This window comes from Falco punctatus, assembly GCF_963210335.1.
Source record: "Falco punctatus genome assembly, chromosome: 5".
NCBI lineage: Eukaryota > Metazoa > Chordata > Aves > Falconiformes > Falconidae > Falco > Falco punctatus.
The window spans coordinates 9,488,122-9,506,521 of NC_137584.1; the positions used below are offsets into that span (position 1 = coordinate 9,488,122).

The 18,400-nt window shown below is 43.8% G+C and overlaps 1 protein-coding gene across 2 annotated transcripts in view; it reads left to right on the forward strand.

The window, feature by feature from the left end:
• The first annotated feature begins 5,713 nt into the window (after window positions 1–5,713).
• Window positions 5,714–18,400, forward strand: part of LCA5 (lebercilin LCA5) — a 36,341-nt gene continuing 23,654 nt past the window's right edge. Inside the window, exons 1-2 of one of the 2 annotated variants that reach the window (XM_080388128.1) lie at window positions 5,714–15,586; window positions 16,270–16,479. The gene's annotated coding sequence lies outside the window, so the exon portion shown is untranslated. Of the gene's footprint in view, window positions 15,587–15,745; window positions 16,172–16,269; window positions 16,480–18,400 lie in introns of those variants that run through there. The other variant, XM_080388129.1, reaches the window with a different exon arrangement.

The following is an 18,400-nucleotide window of genomic DNA, read 5'->3' on the forward strand; positions in this document are numbered from 1 at the left end:
TGCTCAGATTCAGCTTTACGTCTGTGGTATCTTCACACTGTCTCTGTGTGGCCATCACTTCCAAGCCTGGTTTGTCTCACCTCTTTATCTGAAAGCTGCATCCAGGTGTTGAACCAGTGAGACTGATTTTTATGGGACTTGGATATAATGAAGATCACTGTTGAAGATGTAGTTTCTCTCACAGGCTAGAATTCATGTAGTAAGAATAAAACCCTCAGGGATTCAGAGCAAATTTCTTGTGAGGCTGATCAAAAACAGCACTGTGAACTTCCCCAGGAACTAAGGGCTATTTATACTTCTTGGTACAAGTTACAGTAACAAATAAATAAAACCAAGTGAACTGGGTTATATTTCTCCTATGTTTGGAGCTTGCTGAATTCCAACAGAGGTAGGAACCTTTGTCAGTAAAGCAAATGTTTTCTGTCTGTCACATGGAAATTCATGTCTTGCTCTAATATGGGAAATAAAAGACTGTTCCCAAATGGGTTTAGTGCCACAAAGCTAGTTCTTGCACAGAAGCAGCTCTCTTACCTACAAAATATTAGTATGGACTTATTAAATTGGAATTGCACCTGCCTACATAATAAATTTAATGATATTTACATTCTTTAGGGATTTAGATGACTAGAGGAGGAAACAAAAAAAACCCTGTACACAGTTTTAATCTTAGCTCCCTACTCTCTGGTTGCTTCTCTGACCTTGGAGTTTTTTGTAGTATTGATTAGTAGCATTTCCTAAAATATTAGTTCTTTTCTAAAGGTTTTGCTGTCCTGATTTTTTGAAACTATTTTGCATTTGTTTAATGAAGAAAAAAGAAAAAAAAAGAGTTTGTTTTAGTTGTAATGAATGATTCATAGGTCCTGCAGATCATCCAGGGACACCATTCATAGTTAATTATTAAAATGCAGTAATAAAACATGAGATGTTTGAAAGTCAACATGCAGTGATGCCTCTGATCTTTTACAGAAATTGCTGACAGCATCAGAAAATCTCCCTCTATAAATATATATTCAAACATACTAATTTCTCTATTTATTTTTTCCCTTTTGCTTTCTATCTCTTGCACATGTCTTCCATACATGCAGTTTCAGGTCAAAATTCTAGCAAGATGACAGTTTGTCTATAATTTAATTTAACATTTTTCTTCCTCAATTCACATTTTTATTCATTTTTAGCCTGCAGTGGTTATTTGCATGGAAAGAAATTGTCTTCGAAGTCTATATTTAGCCTGATATATCGGATTAGAAATGTAAGCCAATCATGCAATGAGGTTAATTTTAAATCCTGTGGAAATTGTACCTCTGTGTTCAGTTTTCTCAGCACTTGCACCCATCTTGTTTGAGGTTATATGACCTTTAACTCCAATGTCAAATGTAATTTCCCACCAAAAAGAGTACAAGCAATCCCATTAAAATAGGCATTTTAGAATTTATAAAGAGAAAAGCCTGAGCAGATTTTATTATTTTTTTTAAGCTGATGATCTGAGGGCTGTGATTCTGTTTAAAAATATGCAAAGAATGAATAGAAAGTCAAGCAAAAAAAAGCAGAAACTTGTGCTTGTTCTCCTTTTACTACCACAAGCAGTATTCACCAATTCTTACTTACCCACCAATACTGGTAGACCTGCATTTCAGCCAGTGCTGTATTTATTATATTTAACCAATGTTAACGTCAGTTAATACTACTGAAGTTCTATAGTTGCCTCAACTGCTTCCTTCCGCATCAATGTGTCCCCATCCCCCCCCGCAAAAGCCAAACATTTTGGATTTAATTTTTTTTTAAAGAATATTGCTGTTTTCTTGGAAGCGACAGTCTAGGGATGACTACCACGTTCACCATCTCCATCAAATCTACTTATGTCTATTGGTTAAAATTCAGCTTGTGATCACTGAGCTGCAGATGCAGCTCCCCAGACAGCAAAAGGAGTCGACACATCCATGCCAGGAGCAGCTGGAGCCACAGTGGAGAGGGGGCTGAGGGGATCTGTTGTTACAGAGTCTTTATACCTTCAGCCTCAGAGAGGTGTCAAAAAGAGGCAAAGACTGCTACCTCACCCGGGCATTAGTGTCAGGGCTTTCAGCAGACTCGAGAGAAACTTGGTTATTCAGAGGTTTTTTTCAAGGTGACATGAATTTTACAAGTAATTAAAGAGAGAATATAAGGAGCAAATGTGATTGTTAATCTTCCAACGAACTATTAACAAAATACTAAAAAGATGTATTTTTAAAGTATGAAAAATGCCAGGGTAGGCGTTCTTTTTGAAATGTGGTTCTCCAGCAGAACTCATTAAACAAGAGACTGAGGCAGTTCCATTCTAACCTATAAACTTCTGCATGTTCTGCTGTAGGGATATTTTTGTTTTCTAGGCCATGGGCTCACTTAAATGTTTCATTTCTTAAGTGCATGAACAGGAGCTGAAGCAAGGGTTTTAGAAAAGAAGGAAGAACCAGACAATTGGAAAGTATATTCTCCTCCAAGGCCACGAGCCATGCAGGAGGGTCCGCATCCCTGTGCAGGGCTGCACCGATTTCAAAACGCCTCCAGATGGACATCAGGGTGTCTCCTCATGCAGTGCTGCAGAATTAGGCTAAACCTAACATATTTAATATGATCTCGGACAGCTAAGCTGCTTATCACTGTGTGTCAGATAATACATTATACAGCTGAGTGGCTAATAGATTAGACAGGAGAAGGCTGATGGGAGGGCATTTTCAGTTGCTTTGGATTATATTCCTCTCCTAGGAATGACACTGTGAACTTGGAAGGCACAGGAAAGATTCTCAGCTTCCTGTTTTTCCAGAAAACCTGCTTAAAAATATGTATAAAGTAAATACTGTCTTCTGTATGAAAAAAATCGAGCAAGCCTAAAAGTCACCATGTTTTATAAATCTTGATATGAATGGATCTTAACCAGGAATACGGAATTAATAATTTGATGTATGTATTATTACAGAAAATTGATCAAACATTAAAAACTCTTTAGTTTGGTTCTGAAATTTCAGTTTTCAGTTTCAAAAAGGGTTTTCAGTCTACAAAAGTGCAATTGAAATATCACTGCTAATGAAAAGTTATGTGCATATAGTTGTAATGGTGTGCACAAGCCTTCAGTGATACCTGCCCAGTATGCAGCCTGAGAAGGATCAGGATTTCACGTTTGAAGCTATTGCCATAAATGAAATTAACAGAATGAACAGGCTAGCAGCATTTGCATGAAAATAAAGCAATGGGTTTATTTTCCATATTTATGGTTTATATTTCTATTTTTGGAAACTCTTTACTTACTTAAACCATTCCAGGCACTGGAATGCTGTCTCCTTCACTTTTATACTGTGACTGTGGCCAGAGCCATGGCTTTCCCATTAGCCAGCCAGCACTCTCCCCAGCCATCCCCGTGCACAGTCTGGGAGGCAGCACAGGCCAGGGTGCACTGCCAGTTTGGATACAGCTACACAATTTTGGAATCACATACTCACGGATTAATATAGTTTGGAAGAGACTTCTGGAGGTCATCAGTCGGACAATCAGCTCAAAGTAGGGGCAGCTAGATTGGGTTCCTTGCGGTTGTGTCCAGTCAGGTTTTGAGTATCGCCAAGGACGGAGACTCCGTGACCTCTCTGAGCCACCTGCTCCAGTGCTTGACCATCCTTGTAGTGAACAACTTTTTCCTAACATCTGGTCAGAATTCCCCATGTTGCAACGTGCATCCAGCTGCCTCTTGTCCTTCCACCGGGCAAGAGTCTGGATCAATCTCCACACCCTCCCAGTAGGTAACTGTAGACAGCAGCAAGTTCTCCCTGAAGCATCTCTTCTCCAGGCTGAGGAAACCCAGCGGCCTCAGCCTCTCCTCAAACATCCTGTGCTCCAGCCCCTCACTAGCTTGGGGGTCCTCTACAGGACTTGCTCCAGGTTTTATATTTTTTTTCTTGAACTGGGGATCCCAGGGAACATCACTAACTCATGTTCAACCTGTTGTCAACCAGGATCCCGGGGCTTTTTCTGGAGAGCTACTTCCTGGCCCACACTTGCCCAGTGTGCACTACCTTATGTGTTTACTCCATGCGTGGGGCCTGCAGGGTCTCACTGGCTGGGGCCAGCCCCACAGCGCCTGCAAAGCCAGCAGGGCTGGGCTGGGGCGGTGGTGGGGTCAGCCCAGGCTGTGCAGTTGCCAGGCTGGTCCACATCCACGGGGCTGCCTATGGATGAGCTGAGAGGTCCCACCTGCAGGTCAGTGCCCTTGGCACAAGACATGCAGCTGAAAGCATCTCCCAATGGCAAGGGCTGGCCTTGGCTGCAACCCCTCTGTAAGAGTCGGTCTAAAGAGAACGATATTGTCTCAACATTGCTAACAGAGACCTGGAGATGGAATGTGCTCCTCATGGACACTGAGACGCCAAGACCCTGAAGGAGAACTGCACGGTACGAGGAGTACTATGCCGCTCCCTGATACCCAGCCCTGGAAGGAATCACTACGATAAGGTCGCACAACAACTGTTGTTGTAACAACGAACCAGAACATGCGTGATAATCTTGCTCAGGAAGGCAGAGACTGACAACAATCCATGGGCCAGAGGAGGAGCAACATGTATTGCTCGGCGTAAAAGAGGACTCTTTAGCAACCGAATTTTAGGAGATCTCCACCACCAAGGACCACGACGATTGGAAGGACCGGCGTGATGCTGCCTGGACCTGGGACCATAGGGACGCCTTGGACCCGTGGCGGTAGCTATAATCCTCTTTCCTTTTTCTTTTTACTTTATCTTTTCCTTCACTTTCTGTCTTTTTACCTATTGCATGCTGCTTTACGGGCAAACAATAAGATTGTGCTGTTTAATTGAAGCATAACCCCTTGGCGTGGTCGCCTTGATTTTTGCGCTTCGAGATCATAGTAAATGAACTGTCACGAGTCCAGTGAGTGGACCGTGACACCCTCCACAGCACATTTGAGAGCTGCCCCCCATTCCCAGAGCTAGCCCCAAGCCCAGCAGCCGAACCCCAGGAGTGGGTGTATATACCCAAAGCCCTAACAAACTCCATCCCCTTGTCCAGCTCAATAACAAAGACATTAAACAATACTGGGTCCAGTACCCATCCCTGAGGGATGCCTCTAGTCACCAGCAGCCAGCCAGACTCCTTACTGTTGATCACAAGCTTACGAGCCTAGCCGTTTTCAGCTACCTTATTGAGCCTCTGTCTTTAAGTGTCCCATGGGGGCCAAGAAAGTTAAAGGCACAGAACTGGGCAGCCCACAGCCGTGCCACCGAGAGGCTCACAGCGCGGCTGGGTTCACTGCTGCCCATGCAGGGTCCCAGCTGTGGCACAGACCCCGAATCGCACCCTGGGCCGGCTGTGCCTGCAGAGACCAAGGACCAAGGTCATGCCATTCGCGCACTAGCGGGGTAAGATGGGATGCTGAGATGTTACAAAGAGTTCAGAGGACTTGTGGATGTATTTTCCACTAACAAGGCTACATCCTTGCACTGCCACGCCAACCTCCTTCACTGGTTGCCGTACGTACAAATTTTAAGGGAAGATAAACCAGATCAGGCAAAAAGGTTTTCTCGTGAAGTACTGTGAAAGGAAGCTGCCCGTGTGGAGAGGCAGGTAGCTCAAAGGCACAAGGAGGCATTGAAAGACGGGACAAAGCCGTCTCAGTCCCAGCACGGCTGTTAGGGGCTGGCTGGGGCCGGGGCGGGCTGGCGGGCGGCTGCTACTCCGCCGGTGCTCAAGCCCCACCTAGAGCATCGCCGCGCTACTGCGGCCGCCTCGCCGCGACCGGCCACCGCCGCGACCGGCCATCGCCGAGACCGACCATCGCCGCGACCGACCACCGCCGCGACCGGCCATCGCCGCGACCGGCCATCGCCGAGACCGGCCATCGCCGAGACCGGCCACCGCCGCGACCGGCCACCGCCGCGCTGCGGGCGGGGGGCGGCACCACCGGCCACCGCCGTGAAGGAGGTGCAAAGGGTTAAGATACCGGAGACAAACTGGGCTGCAGGGCAGTGCTGTGCTTCTGCTGTCAGGCAACGGTCCTTCGCGGAATTTGCATTTCAGGCTTTGCATAGAAAAGGTTAACGTAGAACCAGTATTTTCAGACCATGAGTATAATCGCTTGGGTAACTACAGGCAGCTTTAGCTAGCAAGTGTCATCAAGCAAACATAGAAATGCTGATATGGGATACTAATGAAAGAATTAACGGATTATGGATTTACTAATGTCAGTGGCACGGTTTCCCAGGAACTCAGACTGTCAAACAAATTTGATATACTGTTTTAATGAGATTAAGCATTAGACTGATAATGAAGATTGTGATTGAAATAGTCTTTTTACCAAACATACGACACTATAATCTCGCATTAAAAAATAACTCTATAAACAAAATCAGTGTAACACATACTAAATTCTAATTTTTAAAACTGGTTAACAACCAGGTCATAGAAATATACTATAGTTGAAGAGTTTTCATTCCAAGGGATTGCATATTTTGTGAGTTTAAAGAGGGATCTGTTTTGGCGTGGATTTTTTCAATACATTTATCAATGCCCTTGATGAAAACGTAGCATTATTGCACGTAAAATTTGCAATATGACACACAAATTGCTATCTTTTGGAAAACAGCAAAGGCAATGGTTCTGTTATACAGACTGACTGAGCATTTGTTGAGATTAAAAAATGTCCAGTTTTGTTAATGCAGATGTGGACCCAAATGCAAGCTCATGCACCTAAGAACCAAAAAACATCATCACATTTCTAGATCTGGGGCTGAGACCTAAAATGCAATAGGACATGGAGAAAGAACCCTATCAGAAGAAGAGGGGTTAATCAACAGCAATTGGGTGCTGATGCCACAGTGGAAAGTCCTAATCTAAACATTGCATACATAAGAATTCAAATGATAATCTATCTTATTAGGACCAGTGTTGTCAGCCCCAGCACTCCTGGGACATAATACCCATTCTGGTATCACAGTATCAAAGAACAGCTGAGGTCGTGGGGTCTCCATCTGTAGAACGTCTGGTCCAACCCCCACCTGCTCTAGCAGGCTCAGCAAGAGTAGGTTGTCCAGGACCATGTCTAGTCAGGTTTTGAGTATTTCCAAGGACAGAAACTCCACAAAGTCCCTGGGCAAACTTGTCTTTGCTCACCTGCACAGTAAAAAGTGTTTTCTTATGTTTACATGGAATTTCCTATGTTTCAAAGTGTACCCACTGCTTCTTGTCCTGTCTCTGGGCACCACTGAGAAAAGCCTGGTTCTTCTTCCTTTACTTTCTCCATCAGGTATTTGTAGGCATTGATGGGACCCTCCTGAGCCTTCTCTTCCTCAGGCCACAGTCCCTGCCTGCTCAGCCTCTCCTGCGTCAGATGTCTCAGCCCCTTCATCACTTTCATGGCCCTTCACTGGACCCACTCCAGCATGTCCATGCCTCTCTTGTACTGGGGAGCCCAGAACCGGTCCCAGGCACTCCTGACGTGCCCCAGCAGTGCTAAGACGAGGGGAAGGGTCACACCTGTCACCAGCTGGCAGGACCCCCATGCCGGGTGCCACCAGCTGCCTCTGCTGCAGCGGTGCGTTGCTGGTTCATGTTAGTGCTCATACACCACACCAGACTGCCTGAGCGCACCCTTGGGTACCTGGTGTGTTCACGCGATCATACCTAATGATCTCCTTGGCACAGATACCCGGCTATCCTTGTCACACAGAGGCTGGTCCAGACTGGAAATGACCTTGGAGCTAGGATCCAGTTAAAACCACGAGGTTAGCTAATTTGAGCATCCTGCTTTTGGGAACTGCTCCGCCCTGCTTTGGCACAAATACTTCACCAAGTGACAGGTAGTCATAGTCAACCAAGCCTTGCAGGTTGTTCTTAGAGTGTAATGAGGACACAACCCACCAGCTCTGGTAGACGCTGCTGTGGTAATTTAGCATGATACAATTCCCCCTTCCCCGGCAGGGCAGCTTCAGTCACCAGTTGAAGATGGGTTTGACTAAAAATACCGGATTTACTCTGGAGTACCTGAGATACAGCCTCTCACCTCCTGCTGTAGGCTTTGTAAGAGCAGCCATCTGCAGCAGCAGGGCCGAGCAGATAGATGGGGGCACTCACAACTTAAAACTCCCACTCCCACGTCTGTTCCACTCAGTTTATCTGGGTAAAAGCACTTGCTGTCACTGCTAAAAATGTGCACTTTCTTGCTCGGAATTAGCTCCAACTTCTAACAGCTAAGGTTCATCACACCTGTTTATTGCTAGGCTAAAAGCCATCTACCATGAGGAGCAACAGAACATGCTATCAAATGACGTCTCAAACTTTCTGAATTGAATCTTCTCTTGGGTGTCTCTCCCTGTAACGCTGAGTCTTATGGAACCCCCAGTGATTCTTGAAATCTGTTTGTGAAGCCTTTTTAGTTTTTCAACACCTACCTTCAAGTGTGGACACCAGAACTGCCTACCTTATTTCAGCTGACAGGCTTCATTTGTGGCCCAGGAAGATGTGATGCCACTTTCCTCTCCAAACTGGTAATTTCCTGGTAGTAGCCACGGAATAAATTGTACTAACCCCCCAACAATCAATACCTCATACTATTTTTTTAATACTTTAACAAAATGGATTTAAGTTAGAAACTGACTCACTCTGCAGTTCTAGAACTGCAGTAAACTTGTGAGCCTGAAAGGTGCAGGTCAGAAAGAAAGGATCAGAATCTGCTCTGTGTACACATGAAACCTGCTGCCTCAGATCCAATCCTTTCTCGAGGAAGCGTGTCCCACCACTTCCCCCTCCCATTCTCCTGTGGCTGGCCCACCACATTCCAGACAGTGCATCCAGCAGGGAGGCAGCCCTACCAGAAGGTTCCCTGTGTGGTGACCAGAAAGAGACAAAGCAGAGAGTAAAGCCTACGTCACCCCCTTTGTCCGGATGGGCGTCTCTCCCTTTTTACTGATGTGGGTTGCCCAGGGGACTGGCCCCTCGAGGCTAACATTAGCCTTTGTAAACGTCCCTCAGGCAGTCCTTCAACCTGTCTGAGCAGGCCCAGGATTTTTCTTTAACTATCTGAAATATCCCTCCCCTGTTTGTTCACCTGCAGTCCAGGGCTAGTTCAGTCACTGTCCCCACTTTTCCGCCCACTACACAGTGACAGATCTCATTATTTACCAGGTCTTAGGAGAGAACTGACAGTTTCAGTTACAAAAACAGAAAGAGAAAAAATATCTAGAAAACAGTCTTCATCAATCAAAGTATCTTTGATGCACAGTATGGAGGCACAACATGAGTAATAGAATATTCTAGCTTTTTTTATTGCCAAAATGAAGTTGAATTACTGCAAATCCTGAGAAGATGAAAAGGATGTTGGTTTGTTATTCAATTCCAATAAAGAGAATTCCAGTATGCTGATGCATACACAGCAAGAGTTTATACACTTCAAGCTGTAAAGGCTCAGACTTTACCTAAATAGGATTTTAACAAATTAAGGTAATTAAGTTGAGAATGGTGTCTCCAAGTTGCTGTCCTAATGAGTGGTGCCCAATGTTCCCAAGGCGTATGTTCTGCTCAGCGGCATCTCATCCTTCGCAGTGACGGGCAGCTCGGGACATATCTCACAGGTAACCAGTCTGCCTATGCTCCCTTGACAAGCTTGACTTGGGAGGTGCACCCAGACATCTGAGGACACAGGTTTCAACTCCCTCCTCTAACCAAGTGGGCACAAATCCCTACCTGCTACTTGCCCAAAGTTGGTGATACATACAACTGTGAGCTGAGATGTTGGCACTTCCCCACACACACACACACACACCCGGAAGCACTCCATTTTGCACTAAGAAAAAGTAAAATTAATTTGATGACACAATCAGGTGCCTGGAAGTGGTGTGAGTTGCCTAGATGTCTTTCTGAGTCTAACACTAATAATTAAGATGTGTTTATATTTTGAATGAAAAATTTTTTTAAAGGGAAGATTTTTCTTCATCCCTACGTGACGCTGCTGTAACTGGGACAATAAAAATGTTTTCAAAACAGTCGCATTCAACACTGAAGCCAAATTTATTTTGATATAACTTCCATTCTCTTTACTGGTTTCAAAGATAAATTTGACCTTATTTCTTGACAACATAATTTATATCACTAACCTCTACAAAGACAGAACTAAATTCCTTTGCTATCCTAGCAATAGAAATTAATTTTAAAGCCGAAAGAGGTGGATGTTCAGAAGTAACACGTTGTTTTTGATTAAAGAATATGTCAAAATTATTTGGTCATCGCTTTTTTTTTTTTTTTTTGTGTCAAAGACTAATACACATATTGTGAATATGAGATTGTAGGTTATGCAAAAGCAGCAGAAACAAGTCCACAAATATGATGCTTGTCCATCAAAAAGTGTTTTTCTGGAAAAATGTTACCAAAACCTTCCAAGAACAAATGTAGTATTCAACATAAAACTGCCAGATCCTGAACAATCTGTGTGAAATTTTCCTCCCAGTAGCACATCTTTTCTGGAGAAAGATGTCCTTAACTGAAATATAAACTGAAAAACTCCTTCAAATAATAATTTTTTCTAATCTAACATTAAACACTTGTTTCCTCAGCATCTTCTCCAACTTCCCAGTTTACTGGGCTTTTTTGTTATTTAAATTGCTTATAAAATAACTTGTTGCTAGCCCATAAGCAATAATTACCTTGTTTTAATTAGGAACCTTGTTAAAACACACCTATATCCACAACACAAGCCGTTAACGCTTTATATCGTCGTAACACAGCACCTTATTTTATTATGTGGAAGTGTTAATTCATCACATTGTGAATTATATTCCTGTGATTCACCAGCAATCACTTCTGTTATTCATCTAGTGTTTCTCCACAAGGCAGCTGAGAGCTCAAAATCCCAGCAGGTATACTAACACAAAGAATTCTGACAAATTTGTAAAATCTCTGAAATCAACTAGTGGTGTAAAGTATACATAAATGTTTCTTTCATTACACTATATTTTTCCTTTTAATATTTCAGTATTTCACAGCCTTGGAAAATGGCATTGTTAAAAACCATTCCCCATGAACAGTGCCCAAGGTGCTTCTTTTATACATCTTCAGGTTCAGCTGAGTTCACGGAAGCCCATTCTCCATTGCCTGTCAGGGACACAAAAAGGGGTGTCAGTAACCCCGTAGCGGCTCCAATGCCACCACAGTCAAAGAACGTTCAAGAAAATCCTCTTGAGGGGGTTGCAGCTAGTCAAAGTATGAGAAGTGACACGAACAGACATTCTTTCAAAGAATTATAACACTAAATTGTAAAAGGTGAGTGGTCACTTTTCAGCAGATGACTCAGAAGCACTTGAGAAAAGGAACAGGGAAAAGATTTCAAGTCACTCCAGAATCTAGGGCATGGGAGACAAGCTTTGAACACGATCTTGACCTTCTCGTGTCTCAAGGTACGTGAGCATGCTGTAAGAAAAGCAGCCGGCCTCCAACAGAACCACAGCTTATTTTCACAAATGCATTAAAAAGTACAAGGAGACCATGAATATTTACAGCATTAAAACATACTGACATTTAATTTTATTTGCATTGGAATTTAAAATATGTTGATGGTATGATTGCAGGTAATTTAGAGCAAAGGGATGTATGCGCTCATACACAACGTTATCTCATATGCAGTCGAATATTCCAACACATGTTAAGGAAAAAACTTCAGCTGGACCCTAGTGACATCCATGCTCATGCTCTAATACAGAGATCTTAGTTACATCGTAGGTTACCTTTGTAACAGTGGAGAGAGGGAACAAGTATCTACCTTGCTACTGGAAACAGCAGCCTGAACTGGCACCCTTGGCCACCCAGATCTGTGGAACTGCTTTGAGCCAAAATCTCTGTATCCTGGATTTTGACCAAAGCTTTTCTCCAAGTGCAGATGCTCTGGTGTATACGCAGAGACGCGTATAAATACTCATGCTTCTGTTTCAATGTGCAATAGCCTCTTCTGAGGGAAAGCATCAGAAAATGTGAAGGCTGAAGGAACCAAAAAGGACCTTCTTTGTTATTTTTTTATATTTCATACTTAACCTGATGGTTTTCACCAACCTTTGATTTTTTGCAGAAATTGAGCATCTAAGCATGAATCTCACCGTGAAGTTTCACATCGTGCCGTACTCCTGGTTAAAGCAAGGAATGTGTTGCTTTGACTCCCTCATTTGTATCACCATGTGTTCTTTAAGTCCCCACTTCTTGAAGAAATTATGGTATTGAATGTAATACTATGAAGATTTTCCCTTTCCAAATGCGAACGCCATCTTTTTTATGGCAATTCAGGGAAACTGTTTTATCCATCACATTAGATACAGTCATTGTAATAGTTCCCACCCCATATGCCACAACATTGCTACGGTGCAGTGGAAATCAATAGCATTTTTCCTATGCATCAGGGATTTCCCATCGATATTTATGTGTACAATTAAACGAGCACGGGTTCCACTCATCTGAATAAGCCTGGGGGCTTTATCCCTGTTGATACCTCTGGGAATATCAAACTGCATGACACCATGACCTGATTTAGTTTTTGAAGGTTTCCACCCTCAATTCTGAAGCAGCCCTCCCCTCTGAGGCTAGGGCTATTCCTTTCACGCCTTCTACTTCTCCCTCCAGCTCTTGAATGAAATGCTCTGTTTGAACAGCCTTCCCACCCAAGCAAGCAGTTAAGACATCAGATTTGCTTTACACAGAGAAGAAAACTGCAGAACATAAATTTCTTGCTCAGGTGATTCATGTATTTGTCCTGTCCAAAGGAATCTGAAACACCACACCATTTATCTGCACTGTATCAACTGTTACATACAGGACAATATCTTAAATACATTATTTGTAGGTTTCAGATTAACAAACTTCCATTGATTAATCCCTATGCTGATATTGCACAGTATCTGAATTTACTTAGTTCAGCAGCTGATTCAATATGTTATCATTATTCTGGATAGAGCAGTTAATTGAGAAGTCTGATGAGGTATCATTTGCTCTGAACAAGAGGCCTGTATTCAGAGTAATTCAAAACCTGTATTCAATACCTGTATTAAATATACATACTGCCTAAATTAAATATGTGTATTACCTATATTCAGTAACTAACAATTAGTTAGCTGCTAACCAAGCCCCAAATGGTTAGTCATGACAAATAGTCTATAAATTACCAGCACAAAAAAAAGTCTCTTCCACATTTTTTAATGCTTTCTCTTGTTGTTGTTGGTTTTTCTAATTGCTTTTTCTGCTCATAATTTTCCTGGCTACAGTGGGCATGAAGATGGATTACGAATCCCCTTCATCCTATTTACAGCAGCAAAAGCATTTCAGATTCTGGTTTGGCCTGCTGCCAGATACAAGCAATACATTTCCTCCAGTTGCAAGCAATAAAATTATTCCGTCTTTGTCATTCTGCATTTCCCTGGATCTTTTTGAAGGACATCAATGATTCTCTGCCAGCATTGCTGTGATGGATGATATGCTTTAGCTGTTTAGCACAAGGATGAGCTATACAAAGCCACAGGAGAATTAATTTAAAAAATGATCCAGGAGTTTTTATTGTTTTTTTAAACCAATTCCATAACAGTAATGCAAATATAGCAAAACTATTAAGTGCAATTAAGGAGACAATCAAAACTGGGAAATTCACAAACTGGTTGTTGGGGTTTTTGTATGCTTCATGCCTATTTTCCGGGATTTTAGGATCAAAAAATTAAAAGCTCCTTTCAGCTTGGGAGACTCCGTGTCAGGTCTATGTCTCCCAGATGCTTTTGTGCTTTTGAAAAACCTGTTACCATCTAAAACTCTTCTTTTACAGGAGTTTATGCTGGATGTGTTTATGATTGCATTAAATTTTCAAGAAATTTAGCTAAGCATATTCAGAGTTCATATTCAGTGCACAATGAGTAAATCAGTTTTGAGAATCTCTCAATTCTGACTTTCAGAATCACTAATTTTTTTTTATTTTTCCATTGAAATGAATACCGTTTTTCCTCCTAAAATTTATATTCTGGGGGATGACAATCTTTTAATTTCAAGTGCATCAAAACTGTATTTTCCTCACGTATTTCCTTACATTTTATCATGAAGAACGTGAGGGGCTTTTGCCTGAAAACATTACCTTGGTTAACAAAACTGGTAGCCTGTCCCATTTTCTCCAGTTTTTTAATTTTCACTTCAGAGTCACTGAGCGTTAATTTTGAACATTTGGAACTGTGGAGAGATGGTTCTGTCAAATGCCAATGTGTCTCCCTCTCAAGAATGGCCCATTTATGCCTTCCCACACTGGCAGATTATAACTTTTGTATAAAACGTCTTGCTTTAGCCTACTTTGCCCAAATTCTTATGTCATTTTCATCACTGTGCTATCATAACATATTCAATCAGTAAGTTAAGTGAAGCAAGCCAGATCTGCTATTTTTTTTACCCTTTATCTCTACAGAAAGAAGTTTGGTTCACTACATTTGAAGGTTAGCATTAGTTAAAAGGAAAAAAAAAAAACCCAACACAGTAACTTGGGAGTAATAAAAGCCGAGGTTTAGAAACCCTCTTACTCTGTGGAATGAAACACTACAGCCCTGTTAAATTGGGCCTCCCTTTGAATTCAAGCTTATTTGCTAGCTTTAGGCAGTACTTTTACCCTCTTGTCAGTAAAATCCATTTTGCTTTAAGTTCTGAGGTATTTTATACTACTACTATGCCCCTTCTTTCCTCCTGGTTTAAAGTTTTTCTTTCAAATTACATCAGACTGCACATGCAGCTCTCTGTATATATGCATAAAACCTGTCATATATTGGCTAGTCACCTAGCTTCCCGCCTTACTTACACCTAAGACTACTTTTCCCCCCGCATTTGCTCTCATCTCTGATCAGTCATTACTCCCAGATGTTGCTCTGACCCAAAGCCTCATTTTCAAACCCTAAGTGTCAGTGAGTGCCCGAGCCCACCCAGGGTCTCCCTCGCTCCCACTCCTCGGAGGGGTTATGAGGGGGGTGGCTCACTGCCGATGCCGGGCGCTGGCACACGGGCGGGCCGCGCCCCCACCCGCCCTCCCGGGCTCCGCTCCCAGGCCCCGCTCCCAGGCCGCACCTAACGCCTCCCTCGATTACACACACAGAGCTCCCTACAAAACCAAGATGGTGGCGGCAGGACAGGGCCTCGGAGCCTGTCGGCCTCGGGGAGACCACCCCCGCCAGCAGCTCCCCGCCGCGCCCGGCCCAGCCCGGCCCGGCCTCCGCCGCCACCTGGAGCCGCCGCCGCGGCATCGCCGGACGGTGGCAGCGCCCGCGGGTTGAGCCCCCCCCCACGTCCCCCGCGCAGCACCCAACCAATCGGCAGCCAGGATGTAGCGTCCCGCCAATGGGAAGAGCGGTTCCACCTCGGCGCCGCCAGCCTCTCGTACCAATCAGCCGCTGGTACCCGCCGCGCGCCATCGAACTGGCAGGGCGGGCAGCCAATGGGTGACGACGAGAGCCTGCCCCCTCCGCCGCCCCGTTGCTCGGCAGCAGTTGACACTAGCCCCGCGCGCGCCGCGGCGGCCCCTTTAAGCGTAGCGTGGCCAACCGCCGGCGCGTCCGCCGAGCCGGAGGCAAGTACCGCTGGTGCGGGGCGGGGCCGGGCCGGGGCCGGTGGGGGTATCGCCGGGCGGAGGGAGGAGCTGGGGGGCAGGACAGGGCAGCGCCGGGGGAATGTGCACGGGGGCTGTGGGGGTTGGGAGCGGGGCCTAGGCCGAGGGTTAGCCCCCGGGGGCGGGGGGGGGTGTGCTCGGGTCCGCGGCTGCGGATCTTGCTGCCGACGGGCGGTGTGGGCCGGGCTGACCGGCTCGGTCCCGGGGCAGGGCAGGCAGCGGGGCCGGCGGCTGGGCCCTGGGGCTTCCGCGGCGCAGCTCGGCCACGGGGGGGGCCGTGTGCCGGGCCCGGCGGGTGTCAGGCAGCGGCTCTAACCAAAAGCGGCGTACGGGCCGTGCGTGCTGAGCCCCTTTCCTCAGAAGTCATTTGTTGTAGGTTAAATGATTGCACTGGAAACGTGCTCTCGCGTGTAATCGTTCCTTGTTTTAAAAAGTGTTAATTAAAGATAATATTTGCTACGTTCTTTAGGAACTTGTGCCCAGTGATGGAAAAGTTACTTAAGCTTTGGGAGCTGGAGAGCTGCTTTCGGGGCTAAACTGAGCTAGGTAAGTCTGCACACCCCGGGGTGGAGGTGGGAACGGGAACCATGAATCTCCTCCTGGGTGGGGGATTTAGAAAACATAATCTCTTTTCCTGGTTGTAGGACTGGCCTGTGCGTTGCCTATTGGGACTACCGCTTTCTCATCTCTTGCCTGGGACTTTCAGCAACTTTTTCATTTTGAGATCAGCTGATCAAAGTAACACTAAGTATTACTGCAAAAGCTGGTAAGCCAAGAAGAAATGCATTCAGTTAAGCCAGCAACTGCAGAAAGCTTCCCTAATAAAATATTTGCTCCTCAGTGAAGCCTTATCGGTAAGTACGTTTTGATATGATACAAGTAAATTCTTTTGCTCGTCTCTTTTCTGGAAAAACGACAGTATTTGGATGTAAGAAAGATGATTGGAAGAAGGAGGAGGGAGGTTAATTTCGTTTTAAGTTATTCTTTGTTCGTAAGTTCAGAACTGTAGTAATTTGGATTGATGCTTTTGTACTTGTCTGAAGCTGGTTCTTTCTTGCTCTGCTCCTCTCTCCGAATAGGTGGAGAAACAGAGTGGACCGTTAGAGGTCAGCATTTGTACTCGGGGGTTGTGTGGTGCCGAGTAAAAGCATCTAGCTTCCCCTGGTCTTAGAAAGGTATTAAGATTGAAAAGGACTTTAAAAGTTTTATGAGTCTTGCATTACAGAACTAAGCTCAGGGTGTACTGTGAGAAAAGAATTACTGAGTAACTTTCCTTTCTCTTTATTGTGTAATACCTGTAATAGAGTACTTCAGTTTCCGTTTCTGTGATTTACTTGGAAGTTACAGAGGGACAGTATTCTGTCATCACTGCAGTTGTTTTGTGTTCTCTATTTTCTCTGTTATGTCCTTTGCAGCGACCTGGAGCTTGACTGGTTTTTGTATTAACGAGCATGTTTTCAGTATAAAATATGTAAATAGCAGATAGAAATTGCTGAAGTGAAGGAGTTTGAAATTCTGGAAACAAAACTGTTTCCAAAGTTTGCACAAATCTCAGCTTTACTTCAGCCATCCTTTACTAATCTGATCTTGTTGCATTAGGCTTCGAAAAGTATGCATGGGCCTTTTGGCAGGGGAGAGGGTTGGGGTTTTGGTGGTAGTCATGAAGCTTAGTAGACCCACTGCTAACCCATGAGGTTTCATTCCTCACAAACTTATTAAATGTACGAGGGGAAAATAGATGTCTTTGAGGATCCTACTTACATGAGTTGAACTTGTTTTATAATCAACTGAGACTAGCTGGTAACAATTGAAAAGTCAAGTGAACCAAAGTGTTTCTTAATTAGGTGGTCCTTAGGCTAACTCAAGTAAAACTCAGATATCCTAGTGATTAATTTTTCTCAAGATAAACTTACATTCTTTGGGTAAATCAAATTACATTATAAACTGGTGGAAAACTGAATTTGGCAAGACTTGACAGACTAAGGTTTCCTGTGTTGTGTGGAAAATACCGTAATATTACCAATGTATAAAACTCAAAACCATTTGAAGATTCAGAAAATGTTTTTGGTGATTCCTCAAGGGAGCTTTTATTGGTTCACCTTTCTTAATTTCTTTTCAGTCCATTGCTTTTCAAAGTACTTCCAGAATGCATCAAAAATTACTGTTGGTTTATGTTTCTGTATGTCAAAATGATACTTGGCAAAATATTCTTAAAAGTAGGGAATATCCAGTACAGAAGTAATGGATAATTCTAATCCTCCATTTCTTATAATTTGTGTGTTTTAAATATACTGAGTTATCAAAAGCATTCTTCAAAAAGATTGTTGCCTCTTCAGTGAACACTTGTGGGACTATATATCTGATCAGCTTTAAGTCACTAAGTGAAAGCAAATGTTCTTGTTTTATATATATATAATTAGACATCTTGATGATTGAACTGTAGGCATTTATGTTTTCCCTAAACGTAGTCTTTATTCATACTTGTTTTCATCTCAAGAAAAAGTCTGTGCATGATAATTTATTTCTGTCCTTCTGTGTCCTGAAGGCGGATAAAATTTGGGTGTATCTTGGCTATATTTACATTGTTGAAAGATATTTGCCCCATAGAGTAATCCCTGCCTCCACACGGGGCTAGATTAACACCTCTAGATGTGATGGTGCCACTAACACTGATGTGCCCACCCTACAAGTCCAGGACTCTGGATGCCACATGTGCCCCTGTGGTCCTGGGACAGTCTTGGATCCAAGTAATAGTCTAGGTTGCTTGAATTCCTG